Genomic DNA, 19,531 nt, shown 5'->3' with positions numbered 1-19,531 from the left:
TTTGCGCATATATGTATCAACTTAATTGAATAACGCGTCATGATTCACATCCTCTCTTCCTTCCTTTTAGAGCTGCTGGCATCCCTCACAGAAAACAATTCAATTAGTCTCGAAATCCGATTAGAGCCAGGACCATTTTTATGATTTGTTTACCCAAACCGCAATAACTCCGCAGTCCAGACCCTGATGCATCACCCATTCGGATGATGATGGTGACGAAACTGCTCGAGGCAGTCCCACCGGCGGCAAACACAATCATTTCCGCCATTTTTCCCCCAGAACGCGCGCCATCTTGTTTCTGTCACTTGGAAGCTCTCCCCTGCTCTTAATTTTCCCTTTTTGGGCCCACGCACGTTTGTGCAATTTTCCGGGAATAAAATCAAATTACGAGACACCCCCTCCACTTTGTCACCCCAAGGGGGGAGTTTGTCTGTCTCGGAAATCGGCGCACACTTTCATTGGATTTCACTGTGCCGCCCCGACTTAAAACTGTGTGTGCCCACGTGGTTTTGGGGGGAAGGGGAGGGAAATGATGAGTGTGTTTGCTGGGGTGTCGGGAAAGCAATTTCCTTTCGATTTGCAGAATTCACGCAAAATCTCCCCTCGTCTTTTTTAAGCTATGTTATCTCTGTCCTTTAAACGGAAAACATGAAATGTAAAAATAATGTTTTTATTATAAACAATTATTATGCGAGGAAATTTTTGGTAATTTCAGGCAATTTAGGCTTTCATTTTAAGACGAAACGTTTTTAAACCTTTAATTACTAAAAGATGCATTATGAGTTTATTGGTACAAGAAATTTGACATTTTTCCGAATAAAAACCATTCGAAAATGATCATGGCAATCTGAGTACAAAAGAACATGAAGCAATTCTACCAAAAGGCCTGCATTGGATTTTTTTATTTATTATTTTTTTATTTGCCCTAAACATTGTATGGACCTGTCCAAAGTAACCTGTTCACGCCCAGTTCACTCATTTTTGACGATTAGTAGAAAAACACTTTCAGACAACACTGTAGATTATGTAACACCACACACACAATCTCAGTAGCCCTTCGTGTACCTTTATGTTCAATGTTAGTAGTCGTTTCAGCACACGAAGTGGTTTGTCTTTTGTAATGTTTTGTAGACTTCCCGGTCGCAAGAACTTGACTAGCTTAGGAACTAGACCAGAACTCAACCCAAAAACACTTCTGACCAGATGGTCGACCGGGACAGTCACCCCTCCTCAGGGGCAAGTTAAGTAGAGCAATAAAACCATACTTGTAACCGCCAATCTGTACTCCTTTCGTACAATAAACCATCCCAAGTAAATCGCGTTTTGACTTACCGGATCACTAAGTTTCACCCCCGACACACAGGACCACATCCGCTACGATGTGCGTTAACATTTTGGTCCTTCGAACCGGATAGTGTGTCGGGAACCGCGAAGTCGAAGGACAAATCCGCCTGTAAGAAGTCCGCGATGGCGCCGCGTATCAAGTTCTGTTCAAGTGAATATGGCCCAAGCGCCATTCCGTCGCTGTCCATCAGTGCTCGTTCAAACGCAGAAGTTCCGTCCACTTCTCACCTGCAATCATGAATAATCGGTGAAGCATAAACTGCAGTGCATTTTCATGAAAACGTTCCATGCAAAATCGCGGCGCCGATTCAAAAATGCCTCTCGCTAAGTCCGTCGGAAGGATTCGTCATCTTCCGACTCAGTGTATTCTGTCCACAAGATCCGCCATCCTGTCCTGACGACCACGTAGCACGATTCCGCCATCGTGATACGACCACTAGAAGAATCACTCTGCCGTGAACTTGACCGCGAAACCGTCCAAACCGTTGGAAAAAACTCCGAACAAAACCGTGATGAAAAGTGTAACGCGAACCGTAGAAGTGAAAACCAAAACAAAACGAGAACTGTCAGTGCGCTACAACTTTTCCGAAATCGTGTGAAGAAGGTGTGCCGGTTTTCCCGTCTGTAGAGCCTACGCAAAGTTCTGCAGAAAGATTCGTCACGAAAATGGAAAAGAAAATTCGCGGAAAAATAGTGATGGCGCGAACGCCATTTTGTGAAATCTAAAATGACGTCGCTTGTTAACAAAATGTCGGTCAACGTTGACCGGCACACGAAAGTTCCGCGCGAACAAAACGACACCACCTCTGCAGTAAAAGTGAAAGGTCTGCGCTAGACCCATGCAGCAAACAGTGTTTTCGGAAAAACCACCCTACCTCGCGTACCGCGATTTGACAAACCTTGCTTTCGAAGAGGACAAAGTGAGACGTGAGAGATTGTGAGATTCTTAAGATTCTTAAGGAAAGTGAGAAGTGCAAACGTAAACAAATCTCGTCGGTTCACGGGTGCAACGATCATCGTTGCAAGTCGCGAAAAGTGCTCCTGTGCGTCGTGAGTCCAGTACAACTTCTTTCGCCCGTTCGTCGTGTGTGTACCATAAGTACTTCAGTTCGTCGAGGTAAAAAAGTCTACAACGAACCGTCGCGGAGTTCAGTTCGCGTCACAGTAAAAGCAGCAATAAAATGCGAGTTTAAATAACTAACGTCCGAAATACTAAGTCGCGGGTGTGATTAGTGGGAGAGAACATGCGGAGGAATTAGTGTGAAGGAAGGAGGCATGCAAGGAGCGAAATAAAGGAAAAGGAGGAAGGAAGTTCATGCAGGAGAAGGTTCTGGGAAGTGAATTGTTTGGGGACACAGGCCGTCGGTGATCCGGGACGGCCGAAACTTATGTCCAATGTGTGGACAAACCACTTTGCAAAATTTATTCTTTCATACAAGTTTCCACACACTTTTGCCTGCTGTCACGAGATTGAAACTCATCTGAAAAACCTGTATCATTTTTTCCATCAAAACAGTGGCGCCGCGTGGTGGTAGCTGCCCTGTTTATTACACTGTGAAATTATCCATGGCTAATCCAATGAACCAAAAGGTGACAACAGAAGTGTCCGCCCCAAAGGGGTACTACAAAAAAGCTTTTTATTTTTAACAAATTTCCTAAAAAATCAGCAACAAATTGCAAGTTTGACAGTCGAACTACACTTAAAAGTTGGTTTTGTTATTTGTTTTTGCAAAACCGCATATTTTTTAACAAAAGTACCAAAAATATTCGTAATTACCTTTTGCCTCTTGGTGGCGCTTTATGTTACCATGTGTGTGGTCGATGTTTGCAGACGTGCACGCAGAACACAGAACAGTGAGAACTAGCGAAAATGTCTCACTTTCTTCTGATACAAGTCGCCATATTGAAATTGCATGAAGATTCATACCCGTGCTGCTGTCCATTCAAAAATGGATTCTAAATATTTTAGAATCTGTATCTTGAGAACGGAAATTTTGGGTTAAGTTTGGGTGTTCGGCAAAATTGTTGGTATTAGTGAGGACAGTTCGAGAAAAAATTACAAAACATAAAAAAGGCTTAGTTTTAATTTTGTTTGAAATAAAAAAAAATGCAAAAACACTTTTTTTTTGTAAATGGTCATTGTAAGATATGTTTTAAAGGATCAAAGATACAATTTATAAGCTATGATCCATCAAGGTTAGAAAAAATTAAAATTGTACTTTTTTTTAAAGATTGAACTTTTTTGGAATGTATCTAAAACATGGCCGTTCTTGTTACAAAAAGTTTCAAAAATCGCTCAAACTATATTTTGAGATGTTAAATTGGCTTTGGAACCATTATCGTTGTTGATTCACTTAACACTTAAACTACCATCCTCAATATTATCCCGCGAACTACCAAGCTAGCGAAAAAAGGCGAAGTCCAACTTCAAACAGCTGTATCTCGGCTCCCTGTGGACGGATTTTCAAAATTCATGAAGCAAAAGATGCGGAAAGATCTCTAGATTATTTTGCTTTTTGAAAAGTCAAAAACAGAGGCACTTACCCTAAGTTATTCCCAAAACCAACCAGGTAACTTTTTTTCAGCCCTGTATTTTCTAGTTGTTTTGCATGCTGGATCGAATGTTGAATGACAATCTGTTTAAAATTTTATCATAATGCAAGTTACAGTACAATTATAATATCCAATACCATATTGGACCGATCTAGTCACATTGGGACTGGTTCCAGGTTCTCCGGTGGAACCCGGAATATCCCAAATACGGAGTATTTTCAAGAAATTTATTTGAGTGGCAATATGGGTATCAAAATTCAGCATTTTCAAAATCAAGCTTATTGATGACGCTAAAAACCATTTTGAACATATCTGCCCATTTTTGGACTGGTTCCAGGTTCTCCGGTGGAACCCGGAATATCCCAACTACGGAGTATTTTCAAGAAATTTATTAGAGTTGGTTTAGCTCCGCATATGGGGGATGCAAAACCTAGGCGTGCATAACTGAAGCACAGAGCTTATGGGATTTTGACTATATGGGAGACATTGGCTATAATCGAATGACAAATCATGCAAACATCAAAAGATTATAGTGTTTTGAAATCGGGATGATGGCAGCTATCCATTAAAATTAAAGTTACATGGAATTTTATACAAAATTACGTATTATTCCTGTATTTTGAAAATGCAATTTTTTACTTCAAAAAACCCCCAAAATATTGCTTATTGCTATACTGCCGTTCTACGCATAATTGTCCCATGTTCAAAAAAGGGCAACTGAGAAAAACGCGATTGAAATTTTTCGATCGATTTCTGTGTTTCTACGCATAATTGTCCCGTGGGTCCCTATTCGCCTATATGTCCCTTATCACCCCGGTTAACATTCTATCGCCCTTATTTGCAATCCTCTTGCAGATAAACAGGTAAACAAGACAAAATACTTCGTAAAACTCATGATTTCGTGATAGAAAATACTTGGTGGGACAATTATGCGTAGAAGTTCAACGATGGGACAAACAGACTTGGTGTTGTTTTCAATGATTTTCTGAACCAAGTACTAGATTTTATGCGTTTTTCTGAAAGTATACGTAAAACTTAACTTAAAAATGATAAAAAATCAGAATCGTCCAAAAATGACATGGGACAATTATGCGTAGAACGGCAGTATATGAGTATCAAACGATCGTGATTTCGTGCTTGCCATTTCATGAGGGCATACATTTCGAATATAGTAACAACACTTTTTGAAAATACTCAACATTTTCACAAAACTACGTTTTTTAGAAACACTCAAAATTTCAGCTTGGTAACAATGAACGGATTTTTTTTCAAACATTTTGAATGCAATAAATTTTGTAACTTTGGGATTTTTATACAAAAAATTTTTTTTTGAAAATTTGGAGGTTAAAAAAAATTGTTATAGTTTTCAAAATTGATCAAAATATCTCGATCATTTGGTACCCATTTTGTGAAAAAAAAAATTAAATTTTGAGCATTTTTTTTCGAAAATACGTAGTTTAGTGGAACATATTAGTATTTTCAAAAAAAAATAATTGTTACAACTTCCGAAATGTATGAAAAATCCCGTTCGTTTTATATTTATATCATAAAAAAACAGAAATTTTGAGTGTTTTTTTTTCGAAAATAAGTAGTTCCGTGAAAAATTTGAGTATTTAAAAAAATGATACATTATCCGAAGTGTATGAAAAAATCCCATACTCATGTTGAAAAAATTTAAACTTTGAGTATTTTTCCAAAATACGAAGTTTTGTGAATTTTAATTATTTATAAAAAATGTTGTTATACCATTCGACATGTGTAAAAAATATGCAATCATTTGATGCCCATATTGTAAAAAATGATGAAAAACGAAACTATTGGCACTACACCCCCCGGGGCATGGCCTTCCTCTAACGTGGGATTTCTGCTCCAGCGCCTCTGACGAGACAGGAGAAACCGGGACCGACGTTTTACTTCACCATCCGATAGAAGCTCAGTGGATAAGGCAGGAATCGAACCCGCGTCTCATAGCATCATCGGGATCGGCAGCCGAAGCCGCTACCCCTGCGCCACGAGACCCACTGTAAAAAATGATATTTTGAGTTTTTTTCCAAAAATACGTAGTTTTGTGAAAATTTGAGAATTTTCAAAAAATTGTGTTATAACTTTTGAAATGCATGAATAAATCCCGATCGTTTGATACATATTGTTAAAAACTAAAATTTTGTGATTTTTTTTTTCTAAAATTCCTAGTTCTGTGATTTTTTTTAGTGTTTAAAAAAAAAAAAACATTTGAAATGTATGAAAAATCCCGATCATATGATACGCATATTGCAATAACTATAATTTTGGGTATTTTTTCAAGAAACATTGCATTCCCAAAATACAGGAAAAATACGTATTTTTGTGAATAAGTGCAGCTAAGATGTCGTAAGCAACTCGTTGTAAAACTCGATTTTTTTCAGCACTCATCAGCGTTAAATCAACGTGAAGGCACCTGCTGTATTTTTACATGGCAACTTGCTGCATAAAGTATCATTTCTGGGCTTGAAAATGGCTGTACATGTAAATTTAGACCATTTTCAAATGTTAGTCTTTGCATCTAAAAATATATATTTCAAATAATTTCACAAAATTTCCATTTTTGACATTATTTTTTTGTTATCGAATCAATAGTTGTTTTTTTACATTATAAGTGTTTTTGAAGAAACTCGATTTATTTTGTTGAAATTTTAAATATAAACATAAGAAATGTATTTTTAAATGTTTTTAAATGTTTCTTTTTCAAATTGTTCTTATTTTTACCTACAACTTTGCCGAAGAAATGTGATTCTCAAGATAAAGATAAAGATTTAAAGACAATTTTTGTATGTAAAATTTGTATAAAAGCAATTGTTTTTTTTTATTGGTTGGAAATTACTTTTTGAGGTTCGCTTCAAGCAATTCTTGTTTGTTTCCATAAGATTTTATTACATCTTTTATTTTGGATTTTTGAATCTTTAAATCGTTTTCCCTTATTTAAATTCGGACAAAATATTTTGGAGGAAATAAAGATGGAATGAATCGCCAATTTTGAAGCATGAGCTTTTCAACCAGCTTTTGAAAAGATGAAATAGGATTTTATTTACAAAATTTAACATTAAACAATATTCAGCAAAATATTTTTATGCCATTTTTTTATTATTACATGTTTTGATTTCGATAAAATTCTGATTGTTATCTATTTTGGCAATACAAGTCTAGATTTCTTTTTTCCTATAAATAGCTTAAGCTGTGTTTTCATGTTTATAGGACCTGTTTAAAACTCTGGAAGTAATTCCGGCTACTCTTATGAACCGTAAATTCGCGTAACATCTCAAGTGAGATTTCAAACTTCATCTACACAGAAAAAAAATCATGGTAATATCACATCTGGGAAGGGGTACATCTTTTATGTCAGAAAAAGGTGTCATTTTACCTCTGGAAATGTGTAATTTTACCACTTTTCTGGTGTAATGTCACTTTTTCAGTCTAAATTGAGGTAAAATTACATCATAAAAGAGGTAATATTCAACCTTCAAAAATTACAGCTTCCAAATTTACATTATTTTTTTCTGTGTACTTTCCGTGGGCCCAATTAAAATCCAGCATCATCCCCATCAGGCACCAGCTAACCCAACGTCGAGACCACATCCTGCGCGCTGCCGAATGCCCCAACTCCGTCATCCATCGACGGCGTCACCCGATTGGCGCCGCAACGACGCAGACGTCGCGCGGCCACCCTTTTGGCTCTGGTTGGCCAGATAGGTCGAAACTGCGTCGACTTTTAAAATTAAGTTACACTGCTCATCGGAAATTGTGAAAAGTAAAAAAAACAACATCTTTGGTGGGTTGAAAGTCGGGGAGGGTGAGGCCCACTAATAGGATCATGCTGGGCCAGGAAAGGACCGAAAAATACATCAACAGACCGTAGCAGTATTAGGGAAATGGGAGAGGAAGGACGACCTGTGTTTACGCAAGGGGAGACCACGCCGCGGAGGTGTTTGTTTTTCTCATTATTGGTGTTAATGGCTGTACTGAGCTCCAGTGGTGGGAAGGAGGGGGACACCTCGTTAACGAAATCGCTTCCGTTTCAATTAGGGACTTAAGTTGTACGACGCTGGAGAGTAGAGCCGATTATGAGATTTCAAAGATGGCGAGTTAGTTTATTAGCAACTTTTTTTGGAGAGATGTTTTAATCGATACAGGTCATTGCAAATCCTTCAAAGCGATTATTCCTTCATCATCACCGCGATGATCCAAATCAGTGCTCAAAACACGACTTCAACAACTCGTACAAACAAAGTCCACAACCCGCGACCACCGACCACACATGTTGTGTAATCCGCGAGTGCTCGTTGAGCGCACCTGTCCACACCTGGACAAGACAACAAAAAAAAACCTGCTGTAATTTGTACCCCCTCTGGACCAACTCGCCTTTTCAGCGCCCATCAAACCGCGGTCATCAGTGCGGACCGCGATGTCGAGTCCAGATTTTCCACTTGGACGGAAAAGTGGAGGTGGATTTCCGCGAACTCCATCGTACACCCTTTTGAAGGCTGTGGGGACCGTTTTGGGTGAACTGGGATTTACCTGGAAGAGAGAGAGAGAGAGACGAAAAACAGGTCGTTAGAAGAAAGGATTTTTTTTTCAACGCTGGCGATTCGTGGATCAACTCTGCCAGAATGAATGAGGAAAAAGCCTGTGGAAATGGGGTTGCAGGAATTTGGGGGATTTTTTTACTCCTCTGGTTTGGGTTGAGTCGAGTTCGAGTCGAGGACGGTTGCCGCAGCCATGAATGATTGAGTGGTGGATGATGGTTTGAAGTGGAAAATCATTGGAAGTAGTCGTTAAGCGGTGTGGACTGTGGTATAGAGAAGTGTTTTTGAAGAAGGATTTGTCGATTTAGCCTTTGATTACCTGATGATTTGAAATTGATCGAATTTTATAGAATTTTCAAAAAATTCCTTAAATTGTCAAGGTTTAACCTAAAACTGCTTTTGCATAATGACGAAAAGTTCTCTCCCTGCCACACTGTTGCCATTTTCTTGTCACCCAACAAAGTGACACTGTGTTGACTGAACTCTTTCAGGAAAACTTTTTCCTCGAGAGTTTTCCCCTCAATTGTCACTTCATGCTGCAAAGCTCACATAACCTCAACGAAGGAAGAAGCATCACTCATGATGATATTCCTGAACAAAAAGCGCACAACACACACACACACACACACTCAAAGTTGGTGAGATAGTTCATTGGTTCAAGTTTTGACGATACAGCCGCAGAATGCCACCCCTCTCCCCCTCTGGAACTTTTCCAATGAAGCAAAACTTTTCCCCGTAGCAGGAAAAACAATGGCTCGGTGCAGTCAAGCGACGAGAAAAGAAAGTCATTGTGGCGTGGAAAACCTCCAGCCACGGGGGGGGGGGGGGGGGCAAACTTTTCCCGCCCAGTCACACTCTTTCGGGCAGCTTTTCCTCGATGAAGATTCGGGAAAACGAATCGCGAAAGAGTTAATTTATTTATGGGCAATTTTCACTCCGTTAAAGCTTTACGATTCTTGGTTTGAGTTTGGGAAATGGTTTGAAATCTTAAGTGATGGCTAGATTTGAATTCTAAGCGTCTCAAGCGAAATGCAAAAGTCTTTAGGGCCTCCCAATTCCCCATAGTATTAAGTAGCTAAAGAACCCAAATGTCTCTGACAATACAAGCGTCTCAAAGGTTCCAAAAATTGTCAACTACAAAGAGTCTTAAGCTCTAGATGTCTCAAGAGAGCTTGGAACCAAGGCGTTTCAAAAGTCCCAGAAGTCTTGGCAGACCTAGGATCGCAAGCGTTTTAAGCGTCTCAAAAGTTCCAAAAACCAAGAAACAAATGGTCCTAAGCGTCTCAGGCATTTTAGTTATCCCAAGAATCCTCAGAGGCTCAACAGATCAAAGCTTGCCTAGAAGCACTAGGCGTCTCAAGAGAGCTTGGGACCTAGGCGTCTCGAAAGTCCTGCAAGTCTAGCGAGATCGCATCGCAGGATCGCAATAGCCCCAAGCGTCTCAAAAGTTGCAAGAGATCCTAAGCGTCTCAGGCATGTTAGTAATTTCACTAGCCGTCTCAATCGGAAAAACAGTTTGAAAATCTTATACGCCTTAGTCGTCTCAAGATTGACAAGAGTCTCACGGTCTTAAGCGTTTCAGGCACTTTTAGGCGTCTTAAGAGTGTCTAATTGCATGCAACAGTAAGAATTCTCAAGCATCACTAGGCGTCCAAGAATCTAAAGGTTTTCAAGAATTGCAAGCTGTAGAAGTGATACAAGATTAATTAGCTCTTAGCGTCCCAGGCGTCTCAGGAGTAAAAAAACAAAATAGTAAGGCGGCTCACGATAGTTCAAAGATATGCATCTCAAGAGTCTTAAAAGATAACAAGCCTTAAGCGTCTCAGGGGGATTGTAGGCGTCTAAAAAGTTCAAAAAATGCCAAACATATCAAGCGTCTCAAGCGTCTCAAGCGTCTCGAGGGATCCAACTGCCTGCTTTAAAGCGTCTACGACACTTTTGACCAGCGATGGAATAATCCTCATCAAAAGAAAATCATCAATCATGGCTCTCCTCTCTCGCGCACGAAAGATCGGTAAAAGGAATCTAAAAAAATCATCATCTTGATTATTCGGCGGAACATCTTTTTCACTACTGCACTTGCAAGTGTAACGTCACACGTCGAAAAATGACCTGTCACATTTTGTAGATGGACAATGTGTGTAAACAAAGTGAAATAAATATGTTTGAGTGGTGCTGACAAGGAAATTCACAAAAAAAATCATCAGCAGATTGATTTTGTTGGAGAATTTTGGGAGCGATATTCTTTTGCGTGATTTGCCTCCTCTCTCTTTCGCGGGTGAAGATCGTTCGCAAGCGAAATTGATTTTTTGCGATTATTTTATCTCTGCTTGTGACCCTTGTTCCGAGACGCCTGAGACGCTCAAGATTCTTAAGAGTCTAAAAACCTAATCATCTAGGGCTTGTTGGGTGACTCTAGGGACTAAAGACTTAAGAATCCTAGCGTCTCAGGCGACTCAGACCAAGGATCGCAAGCATCGAAGAGACTTTGAAGAGCTGAAAACTGTTAGGAAGCTTCAGTCATCTCAAGAGACTTTAAAGACCAAGGTTCAGCTGTCACTTTAGTGCTCTGAGACCTAGAATCCCAAGAATCTTAGGCGTCTCAAAAGATCCAAGAGGTCTAAGATTTCACGCTTCTCCACAGTTTAAGCTTCAATCATTTCAAAAATGACTCAAGAAGGCAGACATCTCCGAAGTCTCAAAAGGTCCCAAGAGACTAAGATTTTCAATTGCATCAAGCGACTCAAGTAACTTCTTGAGCATGGACCAAAGTAACGAGCGTCTCAGGCGTACTAAGCATTGCAGGAGTCCTTAGCGTCTCAGGTATCGTATTAATTTTAAATGACTCAAGAGATCACGAGTCCCAATCGTCTCAGGCATTTTAAAAGGGGCCAAAAGGACCGCTTGAAGGCTCAATTGAATAAAGCGTCTCAAAAGGTTAGAGGCTAAATATAGCAAGCGTCTCAAACGTCTTAAACGTCTCAGGCGTCCTAAGCGTCTCAGGATTCTTATCATTTTAACGGCCTAAAAGACCACAAGCCTCAAGCACCCCATTAAGAGGGCGCAAGAGCCTTAAGCGACTAGACGTCTCAAAGGATCCAAGAGGCTAATGTTCGGCGTATCAAGAATCTCAAAAGCTTCAAGAGACAAAGCATTCAAATGCCGCAAGAAACTGAGAGTCCCAAGCGCCCAACTGCACTAGACGTCACAAGAGATCCATGAAATCAGTCTTAGACGTCTCAAAAATGTCAAGAGGCATCTCAAGCGTCTCAGTTGTACTCAAGGTCTCAAGAGATCTAACAGGTCAGTCTTTGGCGTCTCATTTATCTCAAGAAACGCATTAGACCCTAAATCTTAAGCGTCTAAGGTGTCTGTAGAGAATAAGAGCCTAAAGCGGAAGTCTCTGGTGTCTCAAGAGACCTAATAGTCGCAAACGTCTCATGTGTACTAGACGTCTTAAAAGATTCAACAAGCCAGTTATCGGTGTCTCAATAATCTCAAGGGACCAAAACCAAAACTCTAAAGTGTATCAGGCGTTTCAAGAGACTGAGAGCCTCAATCGTCTCAGTGCACTAGACGTCTTAAGACTACCTAGATACCAGTCTTAGGCGTCTAAAAAATTTAAAAAGGGTTAACAGATCAAAATGTCCAAGCGACTCTGGCATCACTGGCATCTCAAGCGTCTTAGTTGTACTCAACGTCTCAAAATCTGTGGCGTCTCAATTATCTCAAGAGGCCTAACAAACCAAGATTTCCAAGCGTCTCTGGCGTCTCAAGAGACCTAATAGTCGCAAGCATCTCTAGACGTCTTACGAGTGCCAACAGGCCAGTTTATTGGCGTCTCAATAATCTCAAGAGACCAAAAAGTCCAGAATTCTAAAGTGTCTCCGGTGCACTAGACGTCACAAGAGACCAAAAATACCCGTTTTAGGCGTCTCGACAATCTCAAGAGGCCCAAATGTCTAAAAAATTTCAAGCTGCTCTGGCGTCTTAAGCATCTCAGTTGTACCCAATGTCTCAAGAGATTCAAGAGGCATTTTTTTAGCGTCCCTAAAATCGTAAGAGACGCAGCAGTCCAAAAATCCAACGCTTATCAGAGTCTAAAACTTCTTAGGTGTACTTGGCGTCTCCAGTGATCTAACAAACCCAGCCTTAGGGGTCTCAATAATCTCAAGAGACCCAAGGACCAAGAATTCTTAGCGTCTCAAGAGGGTGAGAGCTTCAAGCGCCTCAAGTGCACTAGATATCGCAGAGACCCAAGCGACAGTCTTAGGCGTCTCAAAAAAAATCTCAAGTATCCAAAGCGTCTTAGGCGTCTCAAGAGACTAAGATAGTCACTTGCATAAGAAGCCTCAATAGACTAAGAATCCAAAACGTCACAGGCGTCTGAAGAGACCTCAAACCGCAAGCGGCTCAGGTGCATTAGACGTTTCAAGAGATCCAAAAGGTCTGTCTTAGCCGTCTCAAAAAAAAAATCTCAAAATGTCTATGAGACCAAGATTTTCAAGCGTTTCCGGGGTCTCAAGAGTCCGCAAGTGTTGGAAACCAGATGAACATAATCAGGCTGAAGCAGGTATTAGACTATACCAAACAAACGAACAAACTCGCACTTTTTGACAGTTTGCCTGCATTTGTTTGCAGAAACGTCAACCTGTATTTTGCTTTGTTCGCGAGTTTGACAAACTGCCAAACGCGAAAAAGTGCGACATAATTTGTCGTAGTCTAATACCTTCTTAAGCGTCCCAAGAAAAGTCCATCCTACATACCTAGGTAGATTCCTCCATCACACACTACACCCGTCGAGGGATCTCAAAAAAAATTAACACTCGAACGTCTGAAAAGTGGTTCTGCTCCCAGTTTTCCCCACCGGAGCAGTTCCCGGAAAGGTTTTTCCCGAAATTTATGGCGACATTTATCGTCCGCCAATTAGCCTGCGCGCCAAATGATGGGGTGTTAATGTTACGGGAGGTGGTTTTTGAGGGGGTTCCGGGTGTCACGTGTCACGAGGACACACACACACACACACACTCACGAATGATGGCGCAAATTTGGCGAGGATTACATTAAGTGGCTGGCACGACTACGATGGGAGATGAGCTTTGGTATTGGTGGCGCGTTTTCTGGGAAGGGGAGCAACAACAACGTGGGACTTTTGCTTCTTTTGGTATCCGTTGGAGATCTGGAGGATGACGGTGCTGGAAATGACCTCGTCATGGAGGGGGTGGGAAGAGCGGACGAGACCTGTAAATATGAAATATTAAAGATGTTCGTGGTGTGAATAACAAAGTGTTACCCGTCGTCGTCGGCGGTGACAAAGTGGATCTGTTGAGTAGGGTTTAGCTAAACGAGATGGTACATGGGTTTCACCATTGGTAGATGGAGCAAATGGCCTTGACTAAGCCTTAAAGGGATGCTGGAAGCATTCAATCCAGCAAACAAAAGACCAACTTCCAGTCATTTCGTCCATGCTAATCGGAAGCAACCCGAATTTGAAAGCCAAAACGGATCGCGTGGTCCCGGTGTGGTTAGGACCCTTCCCCCTTTGTCACCCATCCGAGCGGCACTGATAAAAATAAATATTCAAAGCGCATTTCCATGCATTTGCACTCTCTTTGTCTTGTCCTTCTTTTGGTATGCACATTACATTGTCCTTCCCAGGCAATCCTGGTTCTGTGTTCCCTACCGGGAAGGACAAAAGAGGAGTTAAAACTTTTGTTACATCGCGTAATATATGGGCTAACGTGTGCTCCGACAATTATTGCTAGCCGCTGGGTTTTGCTTCCGGAGGATTCCCGGAGAACCAGGTGACCGGGACCCCAACCAACGTGTGTGCAACGCCCATTCTGAAGCGACATTCTAGCACATTAACATTTCATTGAAAACTGGCGGCTTCCGTTGCGAGAAGAAGAGCAACAAGAGGGTTCAAGATAAGGTGAAAACTTTTCAGCGATTAAGAGTCAACTGTCACGATAATGAATCTTTGATCCAACCGCTCTCCTTTTCTCTTGCACTAATAGGTTCACAGACGTCAGACGTGCTGTCACTTCTAGACGCACGTCGCTTTTTGACGTTTCGAGAAAAACGCGTTTTAATGTTTGACCTGGACTAAACAAACAAATAAAGCACGCAATGTAAACAATAACAAAAACGCTTTGTTGGGTGAGACATTTAGGGTTGCACAAAATGGCGTTCTTAACTCAATTTGGCCCAAAATGCAGAACAACGACTTACTGAGAGTTCCAGAGAAAAAGTTATCACCTTTACCGGTACACCATCTTGACAGCAGTACGTTGAAAGAGAAAGGTTAGGGGTTAAAAAAGAATGTTTATCCTCACTCTTGCCCTGTATGGTGGTTAGTGGTGATGGTGAGATCATCTATAATTATCGCGATGAGCTGCAAACAAACCGTTACTTTTATATCGCCTTCCTCAGCTGATTCGAGCGTGGCTTTCTATTATTCTTCAATTACCCCTGAAAATAGTCATAACCTCAAAACAAAACAAAACCTTTTTAAGAGAACTGTCAAAACAACCAAGATCGTAACATTGGTGGGCATCATTTTTTTTTTTGTTTTATGTGTGTGCGTGTGTTTCTGAAAGAACTGTCACTTTCTACGTATGTTTGTTTGTGTCAAACCAGCGCGGTTACACTGTACTGTAATGAAACACAAAACAAAAATGAACAAAAAAGGAACGAAAATGAAACGAACACCGTAATTGCAATGTTTACGTTGGTTTTTATTAAGTCCCGACGTTTTGCACACAAAAGCCAAACCGGTGAAAGGGACACCGTGCAAGAGGAAAAAAAGAGGACTCTTTTGCAAAGAAATGGAACCGTCGTCACCCGGGTGAATCGGATTAGGGACGCATGAGGGAATCGGGTCACACGGATTCCCGGCGGTGCTTTATTGCATTATTGTCCCGTGGGGTTGTCACCCTAGCACCTGGAATGTCGAAGAAAACAAGGGAATAGGGGAAACATTCAAAGGTGAAACGTGCCCTTTTGTGTTGTGTGATGACAGTTAAATGCATTGTTGTGATTGAAGCGATACATTATGGCACATTATCGCAGATCAGATTGCAGTTTTAGGTAAACAAGGTAAACATCGGATTAGGGGAGGGTTGCTTTGTTCTGATTTGACAGATGGTTAGGGATTGTGGTTTTGGTAATATTTCAAAAAAAAAAAATAGTAACTGACAAATAATGTTTAACAATATTTTATAGCTTTAGTTTTGACACCTTTTAAATTGACATTTTTTTGACGAATTGTCACTTTTTAAAAAAAATTCACGAACACTACGGAAACATATACACTCAAACCCCGATGGTTTGACACTAGCTGTTGTCAAACGAACGGGGTCACGTTTTAGTTTGACACCCCTTTTACACGGAGTTCACACACACTGCCAAACGTTTGTTTTGATAGTGTGCGTGAGCGCCGTGTAAAAAGTGACAGTTCGTCACTTTTTAGTTTGACTTTCACCAACCAACGGGGTACAAACTAAAAAAGTGTCAAACGAAAAAGTGACCAACCAACGGGGGTTGAGTGTATTCAGCGTTATTTGTCAGGTGTCTTCAAGGAGCTATTACATTACCGCAAATAAACAAACCAACAAAGTCGCACTTTTCGTGTTTGACAGTTTGTCAATCTCGCAAACTTGCTTGGGGACCAACCATAAACCACGTGGACACTTTAGGGGGGGGGGGGGGGTAAGGCGATTGTCCACGCTCCATACAAAAAAGTTTTTTTTTGTATGGACAACTGTCCACAAAAGGCAAACTTACAAACAAGCAAAATGTATGCAGGATGACGTTTGAACAAACAAATCCAGGCAAACAAACAAAGCTATACAGAAAAAATCAATTCTCGTAATCGTGAATTAAGTTCACGAATGTGAGAACCACGAAGGAATTTATTCATGAGTATGATGCATTTGCACCATAAACGTGCACATATTCCTACGTGGTCCTATCATTCGTGAATTAAATTCACGATTTCGAGAATTGATTTTTTCGTGTATGGGATTCCCTAATTCCTTTACAAATCGAAAATATTGTTAAACACAATTTCAATATTTTTTTCAGTTTTGGCAAATGAAATAACTTTTATTTCAAGCTATAAGCATTTCCAGTTATTTTTCCAATTTTAAAATACTTCGAATGCTTTTGCATCGTATCAAAAAGTGTCCAAAGACAAATTGTAGGAAATCTGATCTGAATTCTAAAAAAAAAAAAAAAAAAAAACTGAAATAAATAAACCCCCTTTTCAACGAGATTGTTCGATTTCAGCGAAAAGTAGAATTTGAAAGTGATTGAATAATTCAATTATTCATAATATTTTTCGATGGCCTATGAAGATGGTTGGCCCTTTATCCGAAAATCTTATAAAAATGTTAAAATTCTAAAATTAAAAAAATTGGTTAAGAAATTCTAAAATTTCAAAAACTTAAAATTCAAACACATTTTTAAATTTTAAGATTTTAAAATTTTAGACCTTGCAACCTGTTTTTCTTTATTAAGGAGTTTTTTTTTAATAAGAGTTTCGGATAAAGGACACACTATAAATCGTTGGGAGAACAGCTTGATCATCTTTTACTCGGTAATCTGTACACCCACGTGCATAAGTTTTTTTTGGTACGAATATTAATGCTACAAACACCGGCGCATACAACAAATTTGTTTCCCTCCCCTTCGGGTGTATGACCACTTCGCATAGACGCCCTTGCTCTCATCACGCCATTAAGGGGAAAAAATGAAATGTTAAAATTTAAAAATTTAAATGATAAAATAAAAAAAGAATCCAAAATAGTAACAATCAACCATAAAATTCCAAAAAAGTTTAATGTTTTTTAAATATATATTTTTGGAAAATTAAGGGATCTGTTAATGATTAAATCGGTAAAATATTTTAATTTTTTTTAAACCATTAAAAAAACGTTTAAACATCACGTTTTTAAAAGGTTTTAAAAAATTTAAAATATTTTTTTCTAAATCCGAAAAAATGAAAAATTACATTGAAATAAACTCGACAATTCTTAAATTAAAAAAAATGATAAATTCCAAAATTTCTGCTAATTAAAATTCCCAAAATCGTTTAATGTTTCTTAAATAAATATTTTCGAAAACTAAAAAAAAACGGAATCGACGTAACACCTTGTAATGTGGCCCTCTTAAACCTTGCGGTTTCGTCAACGGATCCACAGCCGTGTATCGTTCTTTTTGCGACAAGACTCCGCCTCCCGGGTCTCCTAAGTGTGAAGGTATGGCACGGGAGAGGGCACTGAATAGGGTAGAGTAGTCATCAATGAGACACGGGGAACAATGATAAAATGGCTCTCACAAGTCGTAGCTTCAACCAATCAGGCTCATATTTGGGGGAAAGGTGTGTCTACTGGATGCACGTCTGCCATATTAGTGGCTTTGGTTATGGACGCTCCCTTGTAAAGTTATTCATACATGTTTGATTCTGGGGTGTAAAAGTAAATTATGGACAAAAAATACTTTTTCGCTCGTAGGCTGCCATTTACTCCAAAACTAATATTTCTTCAAATTTCTTTCGACGTTCGATTGGGATTGAGTTGAGCTACAATGTCCTTTCATTAGATTTGGCCAAAATTTAGAATATACCCAGAATCCAGGGCTGTCTCATTGTTCCCCACTCATTTCAGCCCATGGGTAACAATGAGACACTTTGATTTTTCTTCAAAAAACTTTTCAAAATCGATGGAAATCTTTCAAAACATGAATTAAAAGTGATTTTTGGCATATTTATAGAGTTTAAACTTCATTTAACCAAAAATAATAAGTTATTTGGTATTAATATATGGATTTTACAAAATTTCAATACTTTTTAGTGTAACTTTTGTTATTAAAAGTTTCATGTTGGCAAAATTGCTCTAAAATGTTCAAGGCAAGTCACCTGCAATGGAACAATACAAAAACATGATGTTTTGCTAGAAAAATGTTGATTTTCGTAGTGTGTCTCATTGTTCCCCAGCTGTCTCATTGTTCCTGCCAAGTGCGTCTACAATGAGACAGTTGAATAACTCTGGCTGTAGATGTCGGATCGATCTCATATTTTGGTCAATGTTAGAACACATTAAAAGAAAGATAATGCAACTAAAAGCTCATTAAAACATGCTAATGAAAAAAATAGAAAAATCGTTGAAAGTTGAAAACCAAAAGTGTCTCATTGATGACTACCCTACCCTACCTATAATTACACATAGAATTTTTTGCGTGCGCCTCGGGATTTGAACCGGCGACCTCTGGATTGTGAGTCCAGTGCGCGGTCCGATTGATCCACACAGGCAGACTTTAACTTTTAAAGTTTTTGAAATTGTATAATTTGTGAGTATATTAAAATTTTTGATAGCCATTTTTTTACCAGCATTGAATTGCAGGAACTTTTGAATATAAAGATTTTTTCAAAATTCATTTGCTGTTTTAAATTAAAAAAAAATTATCTTTATTAATTTCTGTTTTTTTATTTGTTTAAATTGTCGGAAAGTTTGCCATATTTGATAATATATTTTTTAATTTATGCTACACATATGTTTTTTAAATCTTCACAATTGATGTTATTTTAATTTCATAGTTTTTAATTTTTTTCTGATTTTATTTTTAAATATTTTATTTTTTCATCGTTTGAATGTTTAAAAAAATGATGATTTTTGTTCTTTTTATTTCGTTTCTCTTTGTTGGAATTCTTTAAAAAAAAAAAATTAAAAAAATTGTGTATTTTAATTTTTAAGTTTTAATAATTTTTGAATTTATGCAAACAAGCTTTGAACACAAACAAGTCAAATTTTTATTAGTTTAATGAAAATAGGTATGCAAAATTGCAATTTAGCTGTTTAAGAAACGATGTTTTAAAGAAAATATTTTTTTTATGGAAAAAACACTTTTTGCAACTCAAAATATGTTATGTTAGCTCAAACATGTCCAGAATGATTTTAAACGAAGGGGAATGACTTGTGAGTTGTATGGAGCTGATTGTACATACATTTTAATTGAAATTTCGAGGGTTTTTGAAAAGACAACATTCTTGAAAAATATTGGCTATAACCTAATAA

The 19,531-nt window shown here is 38.9% G+C and overlaps 1 protein-coding gene and 1 long non-coding RNA gene across 9 annotated transcripts in view; both read right to left on the bottom strand.

Annotated features, from left to right (window-relative positions):
- LOC120423869 (fasciclin-1) overlaps positions 1 to 19,531 on the bottom strand; it is a 634,253-nt gene that overhangs the window by 331,765 nt on the left and 282,957 nt on the right. The window lies entirely within an intron of this gene.
- Positions 8,215 to 19,531, bottom strand: part of LOC128092445 (uncharacterized) — a 60,609-nt gene continuing 49,292 nt past the window's right edge. Inside the window, exon 3 of the long non-coding RNA XR_008211777.1 lies at positions 8,215 to 8,448. This is a non-coding gene — a long non-coding RNA (uncharacterized LOC128092445). The remainder of the gene's footprint in view (positions 8,449 to 19,531) is intronic.

The sequence above is a fragment of the Culex pipiens genome, chromosome 1 (assembly GCF_016801865.2).
Source record: "Culex pipiens pallens isolate TS chromosome 1, TS_CPP_V2, whole genome shotgun sequence".
Classification (NCBI taxonomy): domain Eukaryota; kingdom Metazoa; phylum Arthropoda; class Insecta; order Diptera; family Culicidae; genus Culex; species Culex pipiens.
This window is presented reverse-complemented; position numbering and strand designations above follow the sequence as displayed.